Here is a 24,312-nt window from a genome sequence, read left to right on the forward strand (position 1 = left end):
CAACTCCTCTCTGTTATAGCAGACAAATCAGTTGTCATGCTGTAGCAATATGATCCCTGAATCAAAACTCTTAGTATTTTGTTGAGTCAATAAAACTCTTCAGAGAAAAATAAAATCAGCACCAACACATCAACTATGTAAAAAAATGGTCTCAAAGTTCTGCCTCCCTGCTCTGGCAAATAAATCCAATAAATGAGAATAGGATGGGGACACCTTCTTCATATCACTAAATGGCTGCCTGCTGAGGTGCATAGGGCTATGCAAACCAAAGAGTTTTCCATCTCAGTGTACGCTATATTTGTTCTTCGCAGTGAGATTGAATCTACTCTTCTTTGACTATGATGCTAGGCAACATAGCAAGTCAAATATATATGAAAGCTAGCTAGACTTTGACAAACTTGGCCTCCTAGAAATGCACAGCAAAAGTCTTTTTATGGAGCCAGGATTTCAGCTGGGCACCTGGAACACAAACTGTGAGAAACCTTTTTCTCATGTTTAGTTGTTATATTGGACGTCTTTCTGCTGTAATTTTCTTCTAAAGAAGACTTATAACCTCCTAAATACTGCCTGTCAGGTGTTGGCTAGGTGAAATGCATCCTAGGGACTCGCAGCTGGAAGAATCACAACATCCCACATACAGAGCAGTCCAAATTTCTGCCAAACTCTTCACTGTGTCTTTAACTCAAACCACTTGCACTCTTTGTGATTGATGCTTGTAGCAAAAGGCAGACCTAACCCAGGAAAGCCTTCTGCATCATGGCTCTGCCTTCCTTCAAACAAAAACTTTTGTCCAATTTCAAAGCTTGCCCTGGGAGCTCTACGCAAACCTAACACAGACAGCCTTTGCATGAGATGATAATTGCTGTTCCTCCTCATTTTCACTGGGCAGTTGATGTTTGTGCCTTGGTTGCTGTGGGTCACTTAATTTAGGCTACCTCTGGAACCTTTCAACCTGTACCTGAGCAATTACATTGATTTTGGGGGAGTATGAAAGTAGATTAAACCTGACCAAAACTTACTCTTTGGTGAAGAAACCTTTGCCAACTTTAACAGGATAAAATTCTGCCAGCATGTAAGTTTTATTGGACTGTTGCAAAATACTTTGGAGAAAGATTTCCAGTTCATAGAATACTTCCAAAACACTTGACCTTACGTTTTGTGGGCCATTATAATTTTTCTCTTTGCAAACCAAGTTCCAGTTGTTCTGTAGATGCCTTGCACCAAGAACAAGAAGATAAAGTTTGTATTGAAGAGCTGGACCTTGTGGGAGGTACAGGAGATTTCTGAAAATGCTAAGTCTGATTCAGATCAACATTTCTAAAACAGTCACTTCCACTGAAGGAGGACTGTGTACTTCCTCTGAAAGAGGAAGTCAGCAAACTCTTATGATAAAAATAATGCTCCTTTTCCAGCTCAGATTTTTTTTCTGCTGTGATCTTTGCCAGATCTTAAATTGTAAGTAGAGGAGTAGAACATATTTCCTAATTAATCTGAATAGAACATGTTCATCATACTCTGTAAATCATAATGCAGTTCTGCCCTTTATCCATTTTCATTGGTGCTCTGGTTATGTGGGTATGACTGAGAGTTGCTGGTCTGATCTGGAAGCGACTTGGCAAAATGCCACACACTTGTCACTCCAAGTCTGATTTACAGACTAGCTGAAGGGTACAAGCTTTGGTGAAATATGCAGTCTGTAGATGAAACCAAAGTTAGGCAAATGAGGGCTTTTCATGAAAGAAAGCCTACTTTCCCTATCGCTGAATGCAGAAGCTGAACTGCCCAGGTGTGGAGATAAATCAGAACTGAGTACAGAGAGAAGACTCCATACTGCTTGGTAGAATTTAGGTATCTTCCTAAAATACCAGGCTTTTGGTTCATTCTGCTGAAGAAAAGGAAGCCATCCCCATTATTGGGGCAATGCACAGCCAAGGTCAGGGTTAAGATGTGAGATCTTTCTGTGCTCTTTGATGTTTGAAAACTAAGGTGGCAATAACAAAACCATTCAAGTGTGTAAAAATAGGAGCTTGAGGGTGTAATGAAGCCCGAGTTAATACACATGGAGAACAATGTCTGGGGACAGGAGCCATTCTCTGTCCATGGCTCACTTGGGTCCCTGTGTTGCCGGACCTCTTCCAGTCCCCAGGACAGACCTAATACAATTAGATCAGAGCATCTCCTACTTCACAAAATATGCTTACTGCAAGACACTTGTTTCCAATTGGGATTTTTTTTAATGTTGTAGTTTTGAGACTGCCTTGGAATATTTTATATAACATCAGCCACTGTGCAGATTTGTGTATTGTACTGTAATTACTTAAATAGGGGATTTTGTATGCTACAGCCAGTGATTCATGAACTGCAGGGTATCTGCAAAAACAGGCTTTCATTGGGATTATGGGATGTAAAATGCCTGAAGGTTTTTGCCTTTGATAGCAGACCTGCCATTGCATCCACACAGGGTTTGTCTAATAAATTGTATTAGTGCTTTCCAGCATCCTGATAACTTCCCTCCCCCAACTCCTTGCTATTCTGAAGTGTTTTGAAAGCAAACTGGTTCTCTGTGAATTATTGCTGTGGCAATCATTAAAGCATATGTTTGGCATGCTGCTTGTTGACCGTGCAGTATAACAGAGAAGAAAGTTGAAAAGGTTCTTCAAGAAGGACTTAATATTGTGATATTTGCAATTACATGATTTCTAACTAGAAATAAGGGAGTTGTGGAGGGTGTGGGGAAAAGACCATGGTTGGATGTTCTCAGTGTCTTCAAGGGGATGTAGTCACTTATCTTCTATCAGTTTGGGTTTATGTAGCTAAATCCCTTACCTGCTTCTGGAAATAGTCTCAGCCACTGAAGAAAATGGAGCTACTGTTTGATTTAAGGCATTGTCGAACTTGGCATGTCAAATTATTCCAAGCCCACGAGAAGGAGGAGGACACGCAGATGACAGCGTGTTCATGCCTGTGTATCCAACCAATGCGTTAGACTAGGAATCCTTGCAGACACAGGTAAGTCTAAAGCTTTTTCCTTTTGTAAGATCCAGCAGGAACTGGGCAAGGGGAATCATAAAGATATGATAATGGCTTGCTGCCTGATAAAAAGCCCTAATTCATCCAGGGGATAGCAGGTTTCTGGTGAAATTTCCTTGCTGACTTTTCTGTCAGCCCATTTCTAAATGTCTGCAGGTTTCATGCCGTAAAGCCAGAAACAGAGTTGTTTTGTAGTTGCTTGTGAGTTTTAATTATAGCAGGCACAGTATTTCAGACATGCCAATGCTTGTTTTTATGTTGGGATCCACTTGGCTACATTTTCTTTCCAGAGGTTGGGAAAGATCATTTTCTTAGTCATATTTCTCTCAGATCTAGAGCTGTGCAGATAAAAAAAAAAAAAAACAAAACAAAAAAACCCTTACTCCTACTAAGTCCCTTCCTTCTGAAGTCATCACAGCTCAGGTAAGGAAGTTCAGTAGATAGCAAGTACAAGTCAGGGTAAGTAGAATTACGGTGTGTGTTTGGTTCCCATGAGAGTCTTCACTGACTTTTATTCCCATGCATAAGGGTCATGTCAGCCATTAGCAGCGAGAAAATCCAAGGCCTCCCAATCTCCACCCTTGCCTGTTTCAAGCTGCCTAGTGTGCAGCAGGTTGCTCGCCATTTTAAAAACTCACTAAAAATATAAGGGCATCAAGCAGCATATAGCTGTGTATATACTGTGTATATACAGACAGAGCTGTGTGTTCTTGGCTGAAATCCTCTGTTCAGCAGAGGTCCTTTGGGGTTAGGTGCTTTGTAAAGGTTTGGGTTTGTTTTTTAAAGCCCTGCGTGCTTCCGCTCTCGCTATTCGCAGCTCTGTTTTACAGCGCTTGGCCATGCAAAGCGATGCTCCCAAACAGGGCATCAGAGGAGACTCAGCCCAGCAAAGCTGCAGGTAGAGCAGAACTCCCTGCCACTGTATTTCCATATGTTCCTCTCTATGGGGGCCTGACTGGACCTCGACCGGAGGAGGAAGCAGAATGGAAACTTAACGGAGAAGTGAGTCCCACACCAGGTATATGAAACAGCCAAACCCTTTTGTTCTCGTTCTCTCCGGTTTTAGCATGTTTCTGTCCTGGGGAGGGTGTGTGGGGGGATGTGTGTGCGTGCAAATAGTAAAGCCAGCACATGTTCATCCCCTGCTCTGCCTAAGTCCACAAAAACATGTCCTAGTGCTCAGCCTTAATTTGCAGCCCTTCAAAAGAACCTTCCCCTATTTCCTCTTCTTTTTTTTTTTTTTTTTCTTTTTGTTTTAAGTTAGTTCACATTGATTAATCATTTTAGAAATGTTTAGGGCTGGGATTGTGAAACCTTTGCTGGCAAGAATTTTTCCCCTGGAGTCAAGGAGACTACTCATTAGCATGACTCCTTGCCAGCGTGAGGGAGGGATTCACAATCTGGACGTTTGTAGTTTTAAAAATATGTCTCTATTTAGCTGATTTGAGCAGCTGAACAGGGCTGGTTATGGAAATCAGACTAACAGGCTGTCACACTCGGGTGTTTTACTTCAGAACGCATCTATGGTGAAATAATGTGGTTTTAGGTAACACACACATTTAAACAGTGTTTCAGTTGCCTGATTGGTGTCTTCAGTCTTACTTAACAAGCATTGTGTGATACCCTTTCAGCATAAAGCAAACCAAACCCTTTGTTGTTAAATCCCCTCTCTATACCCCTCTTAGCTTACACACAGTGTAAAAATGTACGTGGGTCAGTATTGACAGGAAAGCCATTGTGGGCCAATTACACAAATCTCTCGGAAGCGGCCAGCGCTGGCAGGACACCTGGTTTTGAGCCCAGTGGGTGGAGGGGGTAGAAGGTGAGGAGCTGGGTAAGGTTGTGTCCGCAGGACATGAAGGTGGCATGGCTGTACCTCTTGTTCCTGCTTGCAAGAAACAAAACTCCAAGGAAGGAAGTCTGGCTCTCTGACAGAAAAGGCTGTGTTTTATATTACACCGATTCCCTACTGTGAGTCAGTCACTCCCCCTTTTTTTTCTGAGGACAAGTGAAACAATTCTGCCGCTGCTCTGCATGGTTAACAGCAGCAGTGACCTTCAGGCTTGCCACTTAAAACCGGTGTGGGATCATCCCAGTGAAAATTCAACAACGCTATCTTTCCCTTTCCCCCACGCTCCTCCACCCCACTCTGCTGCGTTTACTCCTCTGCATGCAGCGTGCCCACCCAGCCTGGGTGCTGGGCTGCTGGAGCACCGGAGTTCCCTCTTCTTTCTGCGTCTCCCTCCACCTTGCACAAAGCTGACAGGGGGATTTTTCACCTCCTCACTTTCCTTTTTCCTCTTTGATTAACTTTGGACCAGATGGCCAGTCCCCAATCTCTCAGCATGCATTTGACTGACAGGAGCCTTTGATAAACCTCATAAGAATGAAGTCATCTTCAGGTCACCTCCTCTGCCTGGCCTTTAGCATCCCGCACATACCACCATTATCTGCTGAATAGGAGACAAAGGAAATTAGCTCCAATTCCCTATCATCCCCATTATTTCCACACTGATTTAAACAATGAGGCAATGAGATGCCCTTCACTTTCCTTCGAAAGGTACAAATGTCAGCTGTTAAGAAATGCAAACAAGAGGGTTCCCATGTTAATGGATGGGCTTCTTTGTAAAGCCATGAAGTGGTAAAGTGGATTTATTCACCGCCTGCCTGCAAAATGCTTAACACACTTCTAAACAAATTCTTTAACCACTTTTATTTTATACACAGTGCAGAGTGCTTGAGAAGCCTCATTGTTTTGGTCTGGATATATATAATGAGGTGAAATACCACTCTGTTGTTTTTTCCATATGCAGTTATCAGAGCTTCATTTGAGACAGTCCTGAAGTGAAGCCTTGGAATCCAAATTCCTTGATATACAAAAAAGGTTTAGCTGTGTATGAATCCAAGTACTGAGATGCAGGAAACTACCTCCAGTTTCAAGTGAGGAAAGAAATTTGGGTACTCTGGACAGAGGACACAAGAGTGTGAATCAGAACAGAATCTCTCCAGAGATTTGTAAGAAGTTACCTCTCATCCACTTGGCTATTAACCTTTTATCTGAGAAGAGAAGTAACAATACATCATAAGAAGCATTGCCCAAGGGGTATTTTAAGCCAGGCATGCTAGAAAATATCTTTAAAAATATTTATTTTTATGAGATTTCTTTCCCAGGATTGTGGTCTTCCACTTGACTTGATTTGACTGGCAGTTAATTCTGGTTTTTTGGCAACTGAAAGTATTTGAATGTCTGGGTCTTTGCATGAAACCATTCTCCAGACCACTGGCATACCCACATACATTGCAGGAGATTAGAACAGCAATGATCTCCAAATTAACTCTTTGGAAAACTGGTCCATAAACTGTGCTTTACATTAAAATATAACTTTGCTTTTCTTCTTTGCTTACTAGTCTCTCCCTAGTAAAGCTGTCAGGATCTTGCCTCTGAAACAGGGCTTGCTACAGAGTCATCTCCTGACGTACAGTTGAAAAGCACCACACAAGAATATATCTATTTATGCCACAGAGCAAGGATCATGCTGAGAGCTAGAAACTGTGAGCTGTGTTCCCGTTGCCTGCTATGAAACATGGGAGCAATGACAGCATGTCAGGTCAAGAGAGTGGTGAGCAATTCTGACCACCTGTTATGCCAAGTTGCTAGACCTTGGCTTCCTGTGCAGTCAGTGGGAAAAAAAGTCATCCTAGTACCCAAGTTAGGCACGTAGAGAAGTCAGTCCTGCCTACTTGATGCATTGCGACTGCTGCTCACAAAAGGTGGGAGTTTGAATCACTCCTTGCTTATTGACCTCAGGTGCCGTTGTAGTGGGCATTTCTAAGTTAGGGTCTTGCATTGGGCAGCCTGAACACGGCACTGAAAGTAATGGTCTGTGAAGGCCTTTCTGTCGTTTTAAAGTCCTAGGTAGGGTTTGCCACATACCTTTAGCCACTGGTAAAGTCTGGTCTTTTTCTTTATAGTGTTATCACAGGTACTGGCACTTCACCAGTGGCAGAGAGAATTCTGATGATGATCTAGGCTGATTTATGCTTCTGGGCACACCTGGCTAGCCTCCACCATGAACTCTGTGTCTAAAGAGTGGTGGCAGAACTGGAGCGTAAGAGGACATCTAGGTTTTAAATAAAGACCCTGTCCGTATGAATTCAAACATACTCTTGCAGCTGGAGGAGGACTTTAATATGGAAGTCAGGTAGCACCTTTCTTTTTTTGCTTTGGGAGAATCTTTTTTAGGGCTCCCCTTACTAGTATAAGAACAACCCTATTGTGTCATTGCAGTAAAGGATTCCCATTCAAAGCTGGGCGTATAAACTCAACAGAAGTCCACTAGTTAAGAGAAGGCTTGAGAAAAGTAAGTTAAGCCTAATTAATGAATGTATTCATTCTGCAACCGTTCCTGCAAAAATCAAAATAAATGTTTTGCTTCATCTTTCCAGCTGAAAAGCTTGCAGTGTGGTCTGCACCATTAAAGGACTCCAGCTGCTTTGCAATTATACCTTGTTCCTCTTTCCTCTGTATTCCATCTTAGAGTGGTGAATCTTCAACTGCCACAATTCTGTTGGTGCTGACAATAAAAGGACTGTCTTCTGACAGCTCTGGAGAACCTGTAATTCATGTTACTTCTTGAAGTATTTGACTAGCTAAGACGAAAGGCCAGATGCTTGCTTCCATTTATCAAGTCTCCCCTTTACCATGCTGGTGTTTCTGTCTTGGTAATGACTGACTTTGTCACCAAGCTGCCTTTTTTCTGACCCCTCAACATCCAGCCGGTCAACTGACTGAAGACAGGCCCTAGGCTTAGCTAGCTAGAACGTGGCCTAGTCTTGGGATTTACAGGAGCAGATGGCTTCTGCCCCTGTGATCAGCAGCCTTGGTAGTATTTTTAAGACATCTGAAGGCACCTTTGCACTGGTAAGGGCGGGAAGCTCAACATATTTCCATGTATCCTGCTGCATCCTTTCTGATCGAAATCTGGAATTGAGTTTCTGGCAGCAGTTACGAGTTTGGCAGCCACAAAGCTTCTTTTAAAGACCCTGCTGTGTCAGGGTGCAGATCAAGGTGCAAAAACATTCCTCTGAAAAGCTTATTTTCCTTAGATAGCTCTGTACAACTCAGTCCTCCCTAACCTGTGGCAGGGATTGAAAGCTGTCTGCAGTACTAAGTATTTTTTTTAAGCACAGTTCTCTCCCACAATTTGTTTTTTACATACAGCCTGTCACTACTTGAGGTGTTCGGCTGTCCATCTCTGCAAATAAATGGACACACTAAAAAGATGGTCAGATATACTGGTACCAACACAGTTTGACTTAGGTCACTTTACAGGAGATACTCAAGTCAGTCTGAAGAAGCAAGAACATAGCAAAAACTCTAATCTCAAGGTTTTGATTTTTTTTCTTTTTGAGCAGAAGTATCAGCTATCTGCAATTCAAAGCGAGAGGTTGAGGGTGGGGGGCTCATGCCTCCCATTTTGCTTTTAAGAAGGTCACAGTGAAAGCTTGTGATTGAATATTTTGCATGGAACTGCTATGACAAAGACAAAGACGAGGGGTTTGTCAGAGTGCTATGAAAAGAGAGCGAGAGAAAGAGAGAGAAAGATCTGTGTTAGATTTTTAAGGTATATTTGAAAGAATGAAATAAAAAAAAATGCTTTCAAATCCTCAGGGACTTTCCAATTTATCAAGAAAGACACATTCTTCCTAATGAAAGGTTACTGACCTTCATGAATGTGACAGTTCAATTACAGCCCATTCATATGCAGAGCAGCCGTTGATAAAGGATTTAGGAAATGTGACTAGCATAGCAAAAAAAAAAAAGAGGGGGGGGAAATGTCTAGAAAATTATTTTTTATTGTGGAGCAAGAAATATAAATAAGATTCAGTCAGGTAGTAGAACCTTTTCTTCTCTGGCCCAGCAACCCATTAGATTTGCTTCAGTGAATACATTGACTTTTTCCTCTTCTTTTTCTACTAATATTTCTGTCTTTTTAATCCTCTGAACTACTAAACCTAACAAATCATAAAGCCCTTGGGGTGCTGAGATGCAGGGTTTCAAACATTTTTTCCCTCTGACTGGCAGAGAAAGCTGGAATGTGTCCTAATGTTATTTTAAGTGCTTGACTAGTATTTAAACTCTTAAATGGATGGAAAGTTAAAGCAGCAGCAAATGCACATGCACATACATGTACCCCCCCTTCCTTTTCCTTCCACCTTCTCCTCCCCCCGCTTCCCCCCACACACCGAGCTTGGCCTCTCCAAGGCTGTTAATAGCCAAAGCAGATATTGGCTAGACTCTCTGGAGCCAGCCTTCAGCCAATGGAGGGTGACACCTGTGAGCTGATGTTTGTTGAACTCCTCCAGGTGTAGGAAAGATGCTTAAATTGACATAAGGCAGGAGCTGTAAAAACAGGCAAGTATGTCACTCATACATACAGCTCCCTGGAAGATCCCAAGGCCAAGTTGTTGCGAAACAACTAGAAAGAAAGAAAAACGTTTCACTTGCTTTGAAATAATTCCAGATTATCTGTTTATCTATCCACGTGCACGCACACACTCATGGATCTAGGCCTACGCGCGCTGTGTGCACGTGAAGTATGCATAGAAAATAACACGAGGAGTATGTCCCTACGTACACATGTACAAACCCATCTTGTGTTTTAAGGTGATAGCAGGCTGAGCAGTTGTGGAGTTAGATGAGGACAATCTTTTGCTTAGTGTAAGCCCTCATAGGTGGTCCCAGATGGAGCAGCTGTGGTAGAAGCTTAGTGCTCACCTATATTTATGTTAGGCCATGATTATATGGAAGGCATTGTCTTCCACAGAGCAGCAAACAGATTCCTGACTTTAAGCAAGTGCTGAAATGCAAGTGCAATCAGATGGGTGTGAAGAAGCGCTAAAACTGTCTGCGGAAGTCAGAGCCAAAAGACATTTCCTTGACCTCCGCTCAGTATCTGTGAGATGGCATGCATGTTTCTGAGCAATGAGAAGCTCGGTTAATTGGTGCTACCTCCACCCCGATACAGGGCTGAAATTTTCCACACTGTTCAGGCTGGGAAGAACTGCAGGGACTGAGACTGTGAGATCTCTGTTCTTCCTAGCGGAGCAACTCTGGGGAGAAGAGGCCAGTGCAGAATATTTTCTACTTCTGTTATGGCTGATTACCGTTTCTGGGAAACCAGAACCACTCTCAGTACTTCAGCCTGCTGCACTAGATGTCTGACTTCCCTGCCTAATTACCTTCCTGAGTAAATTTCAAGACCTATTCCTACTATATATTTTGAGCACCTTGCTTACTGGATGCTGAAACTCGTATACATTCTCAGGAAAGTCCTGAGGGGCCTCTTCTTGAGGTCATGAGTTTTTTCATCAGTAATCACCCATTGGTATTGACTGCTTTGCAGACTCTCAGGCTCTGTTGGCTCATTCAGGTTCAGGTGATCACTGTAGAGGAAAGAACACTTCCTTGTCCTCAGTCTAATTTTAGATCAAGGGCTGGCATGGAGTTGGCTTTGGCAGCGTTGAGTGATAATGTCTCATAGTGATGTATACAAATAAAGTAATCAATCTGTCTTTATTGGTTCTTTCAGATGACTTTGATATGCATAATTGTAAGGTATTGAATTATGGAAATCATGGTAGAAATTACCGGGATCCCTTTGGAATGGTCACATTCTCGCTTCTCTTTTAAGCAAAATTTCATCTGATCAAAGGGGTTTTAAGGCAGAATGCTTTGTTCTCCCTTTTGTTAAGCACGTACCTGAGACTTTCAGGAGGGTGTTAGAAGGCCCCAGGAGAAATGAATCCAATACATTCCCGCCAGATCTGTTTCCAAGAAATCTGTTGATGCAGTGTAGCAGGCAACCCAGTGTCTGTTTTGGACACCCTGAGATTTTTTAGATGCTTCTTACTTTTCCTGGTAGTACGCTGCCCAGCCTGCACTAGAAGCTCCGGGCAGACTCTAACAAACAGATGACCGTCTCCCCTGTCATAGCTTTTAGCTGTCTCATAGTGTGACAAGATTAGAAATCCAGGGCTTTTGAGCGCTGGAGAGGAGCTTCCTAGTAGTCTGCTCACCACTTGCTTTTAATGTTGAAAAGAAAAACAAGATAAAGGGATTGAAAATATCAACATTTTCAAGTCCAGAAAACCTCTTTGGAGTCTGTCTGTGCAGTTAGATTCATTGTAGGTAGGGTCCTAATCCAGCAGAACAGTTAAACACTGAAGCTGGAACATTATTTTATCTGAGCTGAGGACTGAATCAATTGTATTCGAAATAGAGAGAGTACAAGAACTAATCCAAGTATATTCTATAAAACACTCTATGTCATTCTTCAAATATGTTTTCTGCAACCTGCTGTAGTCTATTTGGATTATGACATGATATAAAGGGTTTACTGGAATTCATCTGGGATAACCTTTCTGCAATGTTTTGTCTTTGCCTCTTGTAGATAATGCATGCCATCTAGGCTTTTTTTTTTTCCCTCATAAGATCCACAAAACAAGTCTATAAAACATTTGGCACAGAAAATCTTTACTGTCTTTTGAAATTAGGCTTACTTTTCAGCACTAGTAAAATGTATTTAATTTACTTCCAATGGCCAGTGGACAATTGGATCAACTCTAATTTTTAGATAGCTTCATTTTCATGACAGATTTTAATATTCCAATTCAATTAAAAGCTATCTTTACTGAATGCAAAATAGTAAGAAAAATTATCGGTACCAGCATCATGAGAACATTTCTGATCACTTTTGCTTTGGTTAAAAATATGGTCTTTGTTTTCTTCTTACATTTAATTGGCAGAGTTCCTTTAAGGTTTACTCTTGGCCCTGAGACTTGAGAGTGCAGTCAGGCATGTGGCTGAGAGCACTCCTAATAGGCAGGCTGCATAACCTCACCAGCTAAAGCTCATGGGCTATGAGGGGGCTGTTCACCAGGGGAAAACCACAGTCCACTGCCACTCAAGCTAGCATGAACTTTACATACTGCATGCCTTGCTGATTGATTAAAAATGTAGTCATCCTTAAAGGCAAATCACCTAAGGACTTACAATAAGTCACAAATACAAAGATGGTTTTATGCAGTGTACTTTTATGTAACAGACTCTTTCAAGATGAGGACTTTCTCTGCAGTCAGTGCAAGTTGGTTGGTGACTCCTGTTAGCTTACTGGTTGAGGCAAGTTCTCCTCAATCAGTTCATGTAGAAACTAAACTGCACCTGAGCAAACATTGGAACGTGAGGAAGGAATTGCTTTCAGTTCACAGCCACAAATGTTAGAGTGACTTATGCATGTACCAGTAGGGAAAACTTTCTCTCATGGCCGATTGTTTGATAAGATATGGCAGGAATTAATTTTAGTGGGGCTAGTAAACATGAGTTATTGTATGGCTGGCCTCCTTCTAGCTGGATTCAGAGGTGTATATGGAGAAAAAATATTAATCAGACTCAGACTCTGTCTCTCAGTTGCTCTGATGCCCTCAGTCAACTGGTATGAGAAAGCATACAGGAAAGCATTTGCATATATATTCTCTAGACACCAAAAAGAACAAGCAAAGATGTACATGACAGCCCATGTGCTGCTTACAGTAGGCTTAATGGTTGGTAGCCACAGTTTCACCTCAGCCTGGAGAGCATCAGGAACAGAAGAGCAGGTCAGTGTGCAAAAGCACACTGTGGTCAGCCCAGCAAAATGGCCTCTGAAAGAGTATTCATTCCATTGACAGTCAGCCACAAGCTGTTGACAGATTTCCCTGTGTGAAGTAAGGGGGAAAAAAAAAAAGTTCTTTTTCTAAGCAGATGTGATGCACTTCCAGTGTGTGTGCTAGCAGTCCTCTTTTCATTTAGAAGATTTCGATATGGGCATAAATTTTTTCAGGTGCTGGTCATTGAAACTGTGCTGAAGAAGATAAAGGTACAGCAAGTTGTCTTACTATTATCTGTCTGGCCTAGCATATACTCTACACGTTGGGGTAGAGACCGCTCTGACTAGTGTCTCACAACATATTGATAGTAAGAACTGGATCCAGACAGGCATGTGGGCTCATATCCAGAAAATGTTACAACTATACGTGTATATATCAAACTTGAAGTATTTAAACAGACCCGAACTATGGTGTATCAAAGTGTCTAGAAAGCACGTTTCTTCAAAAGAGCCTTTTCTACTTTGGAAGAAGCAAGAAAAATAGTAACAGGCAAGATATATTACAAAATCTGGGCCTCAGTCCAGGAACAGCACAAGTTTCCAAGATCCTCGCATTTTTACATTATGGCCTATATTGAGGTCAAACCTTTTTAAGGTGCAGATTTTTCTTCTGGGTACTTGCAGAGGAAACAATGTGGGTTCGTTTCCGTTTTGTTTCTTTATGGTGCATAGAGGAATCCTGTGATATTTGTTTTTTTAAAGGTTGCAGCTTTTCTTTTTATTGCTAGGTTCTATTCTTGTCTTGTCTTCTGGTTTGCAATAAGTCTTGCTGGAGCTCTTAGCGCTGAGGATTGTGGATCCCTCCTTGAAGAGGAAGGATACCAAAACTTTAACAGACTTTCTCCAACATGCGTTTTAGCAATCAAAGAAAGCCTATGAAAGCTTGAGATTTCTGAGTCTTTGTTCATTTAAAACAGGTTTTCTTTCATTGTATCTCATAACCCTACCAGTTTTCTAGTCCTCCAGAGTCTCACTATAGCAATGAGATAAATAAAGCATGAATTGCTATTGTCTGAAAAGAAGGTAGTGGGAAAAAAAATCTCAAAAATAATATTAATAAAGAAAAAAAAGCTGAAGAAAAAATCTTATCCTTTTGTATCCGATAGGGATGGCCCTTAAGGATTTTTGTGGGATAAAGAAAAATCTTCTCAGTGATTTCAGCAGTTCATCTCTTCTGACCACAGTAACAGAGGATGTAGCCAGGGGATCGCTCGGTTCCAGGTACCATCCCATTAGAGAGCAAATTGGCATTGGCACAGGTTGGTATCCAAGGCTGCTTTCCGATCCTCCTCTTGGGTTCGCTTGAGGGCAGTGCTGGGGTGATTCCAGATCAGGACTGTGTTCAGCCTGCCAAGGCAGTTGGTCCTGCCCTACTGGTTTGTACTAGATAAGAGCTATAGCACGTGTATTTTATACTACTGTCTGCCTTTGGCCTTGCTGTGTAGACACTGACGAATGTCCTTTCCACTCATCCCCCTACCTGCTACAGTTACTCCTATGTGCCCATTCTTTTTAAGGCTCCATGTGGATACATGCAAATGTCATTACTAAGATGCCTTGTTTGGGTTCATCTTACTATTTGCCTTTGAATATAAAGGATCCCAAGGGATTTCATACTAGGGCACGTACTGACCACTCAGTGGTGCTATTAAGAAAAGAGAGGTAAGATACAATGGAGATGTGTCTCTTTCTAGCCAGTCAGCTACGTAGTATAACGCTGATGCTACTTTCATGTTTTTCATGAATCACTGACAAAGTCAGTATCAATCTTATGAAGGAAGAGCTTCAAGTGGGTGCTGTATTATACATTACTAACGTGTACGTCCATTGCACAGGCTTTGTCTGCACACAGATACTGTTTGAACATTCGCACGTGTTGACAGCCCGACAGATGGATAACACATTAGACCTACCATGTATGTGCTGTGCAGATGCCCGTATGTCCATCCTGAGCTCATCCAACCTGCTGTCTCTGTGGGTTGGTTGTTGGCTCAGTGCAGTTGTATTGGCCTGACTTGGCATGGGAAATGCTGAGCTGTGCTCCTTGGTGTGTTCAGCGTAGCTGGACATCTGCAGCCTAGTGAGAAGCGTGTTACTGCTCTTGCTTGGACCTGTCTGTGGGGCAGCCAGCAAGCCTAGGCAAATGTCCCAACGCTTCTTTTCAGTCAGATTTCCGGACAGATAAAAGAGGGCATGTCTGGGGAAACTGGCCCCTAAAGTAGCCTTACTAATCTGTCAGTTCTTGGCCTCCTGTCTTGCCAGTTTAGTTCATCATTTAAGGAGTCTTCTGCTATGCAATTCTGGAGTGCCACAGAACTGGTCTGCCTTTGCTCCATGCATCTCCTCTCCTGCAAGGAAGGCCAACAGAAGGGGCAAATCTAACAGAAAATGGGCTGTCTCATAATCCCCAGTGACTGGAGTAGCCCCGCAACCTTGCTAGAGACACCATAATTTATAGTGAAAGCTGAAGTGGTGCGGAAGAGTCAGTTCTTAGGTTTCAGTCCTGGGCATTTTCCAGGGTGAACTCTGTGCATTTCCACAGAGACCTCAGCATTTCCACGTTGTTTTCTGGCCTGTTCTTGAATTAAGTGGTAGCCACTAATCTCAGTGTCTCATACTGAAAACCTGGGAAGTCCATGCCTTCTGCCTCATGTAAAACCTTGCTTCATATACAATGAAAGATAAGGGCTTTATTTTTTTCTGCTAGAGAATGTGTGGGTAGGAGAACATCCAATCTGTCAAACTCTTTGTGACTAATAAATATTAACTGCTTCAAATCTTCTAATTATCTCAATTTTTTAAAATCTGTGGCCAACTACTTAAATATTTAACCATCTGCCAAAAAGCACTCTTGGAGGTTTATTCTACAACATACAGGCTATGTTGTTGAAAATGGAAACTTTTAATACAGTATCTAGATGAGTATGACATTAATTTTTTCTTAAGTCTATAAAGATAACGTGTTAAATTTTGTCAGGGTCTCCACATAATGACACCCCCAGTCTCCTCTAAACTTTCCTCCATTTGAACATGCCTGAAGATCAAATTGGCACAGAAAGGTTGAAAAACTCCCTGTGTTAGGATAGTGAACAGTGAGTAAACCCATGTTGAACACAATGAAGCTAGCGACAGGATATGCCCATTGCCTCTTCTATGCAACGCAATAACTAAACACAGTAGGATGCATGCAGAACAAGAATAATGATACTCATTTTCAATTCAAGCTTAGCAAAGCAGATGTGTAACAGCTGGGCTCCCAACTCATGGTCTTCTCACTTTCACTTTCTTTTGCATTCTTTGCTTCTCTTGATCTGGCAATGTCTGTAAGACTGATGCCTTGAGGGGAAAAAAAAGGGAGAGAGAGAGACTTTGAAATCCCAGGCAGCAAGCAGGAACAATCCAGACAGCAGGTGATATTTCAAAGCTTCAGGTCAAGATGAGTCATCAAGCCCTGAGGCCTTATATCCTTTCCAATCCCCAGAAGTCTTCTGAATTCCAGAAGCTTCCTGACCTCTTTAAAGGTAATAATGAATAATCAATACTATATTTGATCCTTTGCATGAAGGTATTGCAACAAATGGCACTAGATCTTTTGAAAGGAAGAATAACATTTTGATCTTACATTGTAAAATTGCCATGCTCAAGACTACCTCCTGGCTCATATGCTTAATTATGTAATGACATCCAGCTGGACTACAAAGGACTCTTGCAGAAAGCCAGGCTCCTCTGAGAATAAAGTGTCTGATAGGAAATGTTTAGACTCTGAGATTCTCTGACACAAAAAGATGTTTCTGAGGAGGATCCTATGTTGTATCATTTTTTACGGTGTTCTGCTTAGGACAGAGCAACCAAAACAAGCCCATTTTCAATACAAAAGATGCTGATTTTGGGAGGAGACAGAGGAGATTTCAGGTCCAGTTTCACCAACACATGAAGAAAATGCCATTCATTGGGAGATCCTCCCAAAGGCTATAGAAGTGACTTATATAAGGTCAAACTTACTTCCCTCCTTTCCCCTCATTCCTCCTTTCCCACCAATTATACTTTCCCTCCATTGTTATATTAGAACTGTCTTGTGAGACACAAAGGGTGAGTGACATCAGCTTGAGCTGCCCTCTCACTAGTCAAGGAAAGTCAAAATGTCTTTTGGCTATGGAATAAACTGTGTTGTGTTAGAGATGTCTGAGCACACATGGACTTATGAAACTGCATTTGGTATCCAACCGAGGCAAGGAGCCCTGCTGAATTCGGGAAGAAGTCCTGGAGAGGTGACTGCCTCCTTTCAGGATGTCAGGGTAATATTTAATTTCCTTTTTCTTTTCTCTCTCTCTCTCTTTTTTTTTTTTTTTTTTTTGGTGAAAACTCTGCATGCTTGTTTTAGAAATTAGGATCCTGGGATGCCTGCCACATTGGCTAATGTTTCAATCTGAATTACATGTGGGACTTGCATGTCTGTCTTGTCTTCTGGGTTGGGATATGTACATCTTTATTGGTTTATATAACAGTTGTCTCTTGTACATAATGAAGTGCTAAGAGAAACAGTATGTACAGCCTTGGGTCTGGAGCCTGAGACTATGATGTTTCACTAACAGTGCACCAAGGGCATACTACAACACAAAATCTCTAGTATTGATCCTGACATGGACCTCACACCATCCCTGCCAGTAGCAAAGTCCATTAGTAGAGCTCTGACTCCGGTTGTGTGTTGTATTAATGGCTGAAAGCTCTTCATTCAGTGAAGAAGCAGAGCAGCTTTGCTTCCTATCATTTTTGGCTGAGGACAAGGATTGACTGATGCTTCACAAGCAGCTACTTCACAGGTTCTCCAGATGAAGAATCTCGCTTTTATTATCTTTAATGTGACTAACGACTCTGTACTCTGTTTTTGAGGTACAGCAATTACTTGCAGGTGATTTTCTTTATTTTCTATTCATTGCGCTTGGCACTGACTAGCTGAAAATGAGAATGTACTGTTATGACTCTTGCAGATACTCCTAAATTCAAATCAAGACAGAAGAGTCTTTTAAGATGATCAGAGACCTACCATTTTCTTAAGTCTTAGGGATGGAAGGGCTGACACCAACTCTAATGGAGTCCTGTTAAATCAGGTTTCAAGCACGCTCTGCTCTCCAAGTCCTATCCCTCCCTTGAGTGAAGTTTGCATCCATACTGCCATTAGAAGCAAAAATGTATGGAGGGAGGTATTACATGATAAGAAACTATAGCACAGGAACAAGTCCTAATGTTGTACCAAAGCTCCTTGGAGTGGGCATGGACGTGTACGATGACTTCACTGAGTTGCCATTCTGGCACTGTTAGCTTGAACTATTTGTCCTTTCCAGCTCCTGTTCAGAGACAAAGGCTCCATAGCTATTACCACTCTTCACTGACAGTGCTGTAATCTAAGCTTTACTTTAGTCTTGCCCTTTTCTGTCACTTGATTCCAAAGTTATTCTTTCCTTCTATACAAACTAGATACAGAAAATTATCTATCCCAGTTCAATGGGATCTTCCAAAAGGCTATCTTCCTGAAGGACAGGTATGCAAGAAGAAAACATCATAATCATAGAAACAGAATTATGATAGAAGAAGAAGGAAATGTAAAAGATATTAGATAGCTAAGCTGTAATACTTCATAATCAAGCATTAGTTATCTCCTGATTCTGAATATGCTAGTTTTTTCTTGCTTTTCAGTAAACTCTCCTATTCACTGTTGGGCTTTGTGTGTGTATATGTGTGTATTTATATATGTTTGTATTTGTGTGTGTGTCTGTATATATGTATATACACATATATACACGTACATATATATAAATATACACACACTTGTGTGTGTGTAGGTATATAGGGAGATATATGCCACAGTTTGGTTTAAAGTAAATTTATAGTAGTTGTTGACAGCTGAAGCAATAAAAGGAGGGAAATTAATATATAAAGGAACAGAGTTCCTAAAGGTTCTACAAGACAACAATAAAGGAGCTTGTATTGTCTTTCTGTTTCATAGAAAAGCCCATGACTCTGCATCTAATAAACTCATGAAAGCTGGGACACCAAAGTGGTGGAATGCATTGACAATGAATGCAGCCCTCTTTCAACTGGTGATGGATTTTCTGTAGATGGTATCAGTAGGCACAGCAGAAATGAGATGCAGTGTATTCCTTCCCTGGAAAAGAGCTGCGGCTTCTGACTTCTGTGTCTGGAATTTTTTACTCTCTTTTGCTTGCTTTGCTAGTCTGGTGATGCTATCAACTTCACGAGAGCTTTTGTTTAGAGTTGTTTTTTCCCCCGCTCCCTCCATTTTCCCTCCACCCCCCGCAAGCCCCAGTATTTCCTTTCATGCTTTGGCTGTATGTAAATGAAACTTTCTGACTGCCAAGAGCAAACTTATAAATAAGCATAACCAAAGCAAAACTTCATTTAAATGTTAAACAAAAACCCTGGTCTAACCCTAGCTCAGTCATGCCCTTTGGAGTTGTCAGGTTAGTAGCAGTGTGCTAGTTTTCCTGTATGTGGCAACCACAGTGACAGCAGTCTGGTACCGAAACATCCAGGAAGGTTTGAATTAGTCGAAATACTGGTAGCAGTCAAGTTACGGCAATGCAGTACTCAGCACACAATTAGCCATACCTTTCCACGTAGGTTTGCTGAGCTCTGTGTTGACACAACTACTGTTGGTTTGCAGATAGTTTTTAAATCTAGCCTGGGCTACATACTAGCCTGCACTACACAGCAGCCACCATATGACTGCAATTTAGACATAACTTCAAGTACTGTCAGCAGCCTTGCACTGTAAGGGCCATGCTGTTCTCCCGTCTCCCAGGGGAGATCAGTGAAAAGGAGGCAAGGTCACAAAGTGGGACCACATCTTGGCCTGTGACCAGGGAGGATGTATACTGCAGTCCTTTTCAAGTAAGCTTGCTCGTAGAACCCGTTTAAAATCTCTGTAAGTCCAGATTCAAAGACTCAGTTATGATTAAGGCCCTGTCTACTGTCTGTTAAAGACTTCCACTGACTAAGTGGGCAGCTGGAAGAGTCTGAAAAGCCAGAGTCTGCAAGCAAATAGTACTCTTCCATGGATGATACCTTTAATTCCAATATTTACATTCTAAATCACTATTCAACCATTTAAAGGCTCTGCCCAGATGGCTCTACCTGGCTTGAAAGACTCTTTCCCAACAGATAGCCTTTCCCTTTTCTGTGATTAACGGTCAAAAAACGTATCAAGCTTTTCTCCCATGTTGCCTAGTCATGTCTCTCAAATCCTACTTGGACTAAAAAAATTAGCAAACAATGTACTAAAGACAAGATTTTCAGTAAATAAAAATGTATTTTATAAGAAAAGGGCTGAAAGAGTTAAAAAAGTAAAACAGAGTCCATTCCAAGCCTTTAGATTTTGAAAACATTGATGAAATTAGTTTTTCACTGTTTTACCAGCACTACTTTCAAGCTTCCTTCCCACGCTGTTGTGCAAGTTACTTGCAGAGTGCTCAGGGATACAAATCTTCACCAAGCCCGACTCCTAGTTTCTCTGACAAATGCTCATGCTGTGAAAGAAGAGGCATTCAGCTGCCCTGGATTGAGCAGGCTGTCAGACATCCCCAGAGAAGTCACCATGAAAAGAAGCTTCTTCAAAACTTTGTTTAAAGTGAGGGCTGTTAATCAAGGCCTTCGTGCTCTCATTAGAGAGGGGAGGAACCATTTAAAGTCAGGAAGCTGCAGTATATGAAAGTCATGAAATTGAAATGAACGCATCTTTTGCCAGCTGGTTTCACACCCCCAGTTGGCAATCCACAAAGGTTTAGAGGAGGAATTAAATCCATTTTTCAGCAGAAATAACTATTTTTGTGATTATCATATAGATTCCATGAGCTACACTTTGGTCCTATCAAGACAGGCAGGCAGCTGCATGAGAGGTGGAAAGAGAGAAAATGATTGAGATGAAATCACCACCAACAGCTACTGCAGGCAGGAAGGCAGCGTTGGATCCCAGCCACAATACTTCTGCAACCTGGTTTGAATGGGCCTGATGGGATGCCATAATGTAACCTACACTGAACAAGGTACGTGGAAAGCTGTCTGACATGGGGCTCTATTTCAAAGAAAAAAATACAGATTCCTTCCAGGCTTTAATTGCTTTTATTTTACTTGTTTTGCTCTTGGGGATAAGATTGCCTTCAATAAAATGAGATTTAAAAAGTAGAGTGAAATAACACTCTAAACCAGAGTCAAGTGAGAAGAGCTTGGAGAAGAAAGGGTTTTTCTCAGTGTCAGTCTTTAAACCAGCTGAAAGGCCTGAATGAAATGGGTGACAGAAGTTTCTTATCGCTGTATGGAGTACAGTTCTGTTCTTATTTGGGTTGGTGGGGTTTTTTTCCCAAAATCACTGGCCTTCTAAGTCCATTAAGTGTTATTAGGGTGGAAGTGATTTTGGTCAGGAGATTGCTGCCTTACTTCAGAACCGACGACTCATTTCCCACCTTTATCAGGTCTGGGCGCAATCTTACCCTCCAAGCACAAATGCTGCAACTGAGTTTCCAGCTGCAGAGCAAATCTGTTTTGTGTATCAAAGGTCAGGATCAAGTCCTCAGCTGTGAACTGCAGGAGTATAAATACTTTCTGGCAATTGGACTTTTGTTGTCTGGTGTATGTTCCTAGCCAACAATTGTGGCGCCTGCTGTTTCTGATAGCAATTTCCCCATCCCCTTTTGGATTACTGGAAATTCATCCCTGTGCAAAGAGCACATGTATCTCTTGAAGTCCCAATTTATGTCCCATTGTGATTATTTAAGAAGTGCCTGGGAGCCTTGTAGGGACTCAGCCTGGGATGAACTAAAGATTAGTTTCTATTTACTGCAAAGTACCAGAAAGTGTCATAGCCAAACATCCCTGGCAGGAAAGCAGAGAACAGCTAACTGTAGCACTCTAGCTACCTCGCCACTGGTGTGACCTGAGTGCTCAGAACGGCTCTGGCTGCACACACAGGTGGAAGGTCAGTGTATTTCCATGTTAAAACAGAGAAAAGGGAGGCTGAGAAGGACAGAATAAAATAGGTGACCCTTTTGAGCTCTCTTAAAAACTATGCTAATTTAGACAGCAAAAAGTGAGGAGGACTGTCCATAAACTTTAGGCGTTGGTTTAGCGGTTACTAAATGTTAGGGAGAAAATTGCTTTTCTGTCTAGAAGATGGCATGTCAGTTCTTGAAGGCTTACTAACAAGACTCCCTTGTACCACTCCATTCCTCAAAAGATCCCACCTGTGAATATTTGTTATGTTGTGAAATAGAAATAAAAATGGGCAGGTCACGGTTTTAGAGACTGGGTTTAGAGACTTTTTTTTAACTCTGTCTAGAAGACTCCACTGATTTATCCCGCAAAAGTGGAAAGCAATATCCGCAGTCTCTTGTTGTTTGCGAGTTATTGAATACTATACAAAAACTGCAGATCAGTAGTACACAACCTTTTCAGAACCCATGTGTCATTCTGACAACTTTCCAGGACCAAGGGGGGCAGACTTAATCTGCATACATATTAACATAAATTTACATAGGAATTGAATCAGAGATGAATGTGCGCAGTTGTTATTATTGTGTATTTACAATAAACTTCACTGTAAGTGTTGACAGCACTTCACAAAACAGAGAGGAAGACAAAACATTCTTTGCGAGTCAAAGAGAAAATGAAGCACCATTTTCCTGAAAATGGTTCCTCATGTCTTCCCAAAAATTAGATGTGGCCACAGTCATCAAGGAATGCAGCTTGGAGTCTGTCAGATGGCTACTGCATTTGCATGAATGGCAAAATAAATCTGATCTTCCACAGAGAGGAACGTGCTGTGGTCTGTGTTTGGAGGGACTGATTTTTTTTCCAGGGATGGAGATAAGGATTCTGGAATTTCTGTGCCCTCCTCTAACATTGTATCCCAACACCTACTTTTTTACTGATCTACATGAGTTCCACCTCTCTGAGATCTGTACAGAAAGAGGAAAAGTTTCACTTATGTTTCTGTCTACTTGCTGATTAACTGTTTACCCACTGGAGCTGGCATTTATGTGGTGAGTTCTGAGCCTGTGCTGCAAGAGGGGTTGCAACACTGCTGCAGATTCGAGGGCAAGACAAGGAAAATTTGCTATCTCCCAGTGTGGTCAGTCAGTGGTGCACAGCAGGATTACAAGTACAACTATTTCATGCTATTTTATTCCAAAAGAAAGGAGCCCCTCTGAAAAGACCTTGAAATAGATTGCTTTTGGTGTGGAGCAGAAGGAAAAACAATATTCTAAGGTTGATTTTTTTCAAAAATTAATCAGTAGTGGGCATTGACATTTAATAAAATGGCCTGTAGCATCCCTGGCCATAGAAGATCCTGGGAAAAACTCCAAACTGCCAACACAATTGCTGGATAAGCCAGCCTAAGGGACCTGGAGGGTGCTGCCAGAAGAAATATCCCCTTTAACTTTCAGCCACGGTGATGCTGTGCATTCATTACCAAAGAGGTGGAAGAACAGCATGATGTACTCTGAATAAATTGCTCAATATACTTGTTTAGATCTTGGAGTTAACTCTTATTTAGACTGCTATACTCAATGCCTTTTCTCTTGACAAAGTGAAGAATAATAAGGAAAAGGATGTACGTGACCAGCACAGGTGTCTCTGTACTGTTTTGGGGCATCATGTTGTTCAGGATAGGGAGGGAAATGAATTAAACCTTAAAAACATACACCTGCCAGTTCAGATAAATCTGATGTAGACCCAGGGTTGAATGTGGCAGCTCAGGAAATGTCTTGTTGAGAAGTAAGTGGATCACAACAATGGTTTGAGGGTCAGATGTGGTACAGGTATAAATCAGAGTAAGCCCCTGCAGCCTTTACAGGAAATGTACCACTGTGGGAGCCCGGTGTTGTTCAGAACGTCTTTTGGCAAGTCTGACCTCCCTTAGGACCTTGGGAATGAGAGAAAAGTGGCTGTGAGTTGGGGCTCACAGTCCCAAGCAGTTTGCCATGGCAGCTTAACTAGTCACCCTGCATCAGCTACTGCTCATACGCGAGCTCCTAGCCTGTGGCGAGTACAAAGTAATGCAATTTATCCTAATCTTTTTTGACTCTGAGTTATCTCCGTGAGCCTATGTCTGAAGAGGAGAGGGGAACACTGGCCTTTTTAGATACTTCTCCAGTGGGCCCAACCTCAGGCTGTAACTGCACCTACAGGAACAGGAGGCTGATACAGTAGCACATGTCTCTTTGTCAAGTTTTTCCGGGCTGTTTGGTTCAAAAGCTCATCTTTTATACTGCATGAGTCACTTTGCTATTGGCACTCTAAAACAGGAGAATGAAATAATCCTTCTGCAAATCTTGGGACAATTATTGGCCATCCTAAAACATGTTCATGCCTTATGTCTGAACAAAAAATCATAAATAATGTTATCCCTGTGAATCAGAGTAACCCAACTCAGGGCTTTTGCTTACAAATCATCTCATAAATTATTCAGCCAGTTCCAATTTTGGGTGACTTGTTGAAGTGAATCTGGGTCATAAATTGATATATCCTAAATTGGGCCAGTGACAGGGTGGATTATATAAGG

Source organism: Haliaeetus leucocephalus, unplaced genomic scaffold (genome assembly GCF_000737465.1).
Source record: "Haliaeetus leucocephalus isolate CR32 unplaced genomic scaffold, Haliaeetus_leucocephalus-4.0 Scaffold373, whole genome shotgun sequence".
NCBI lineage: Eukaryota > Metazoa > Chordata > Aves > Accipitriformes > Accipitridae > Haliaeetus > Haliaeetus leucocephalus.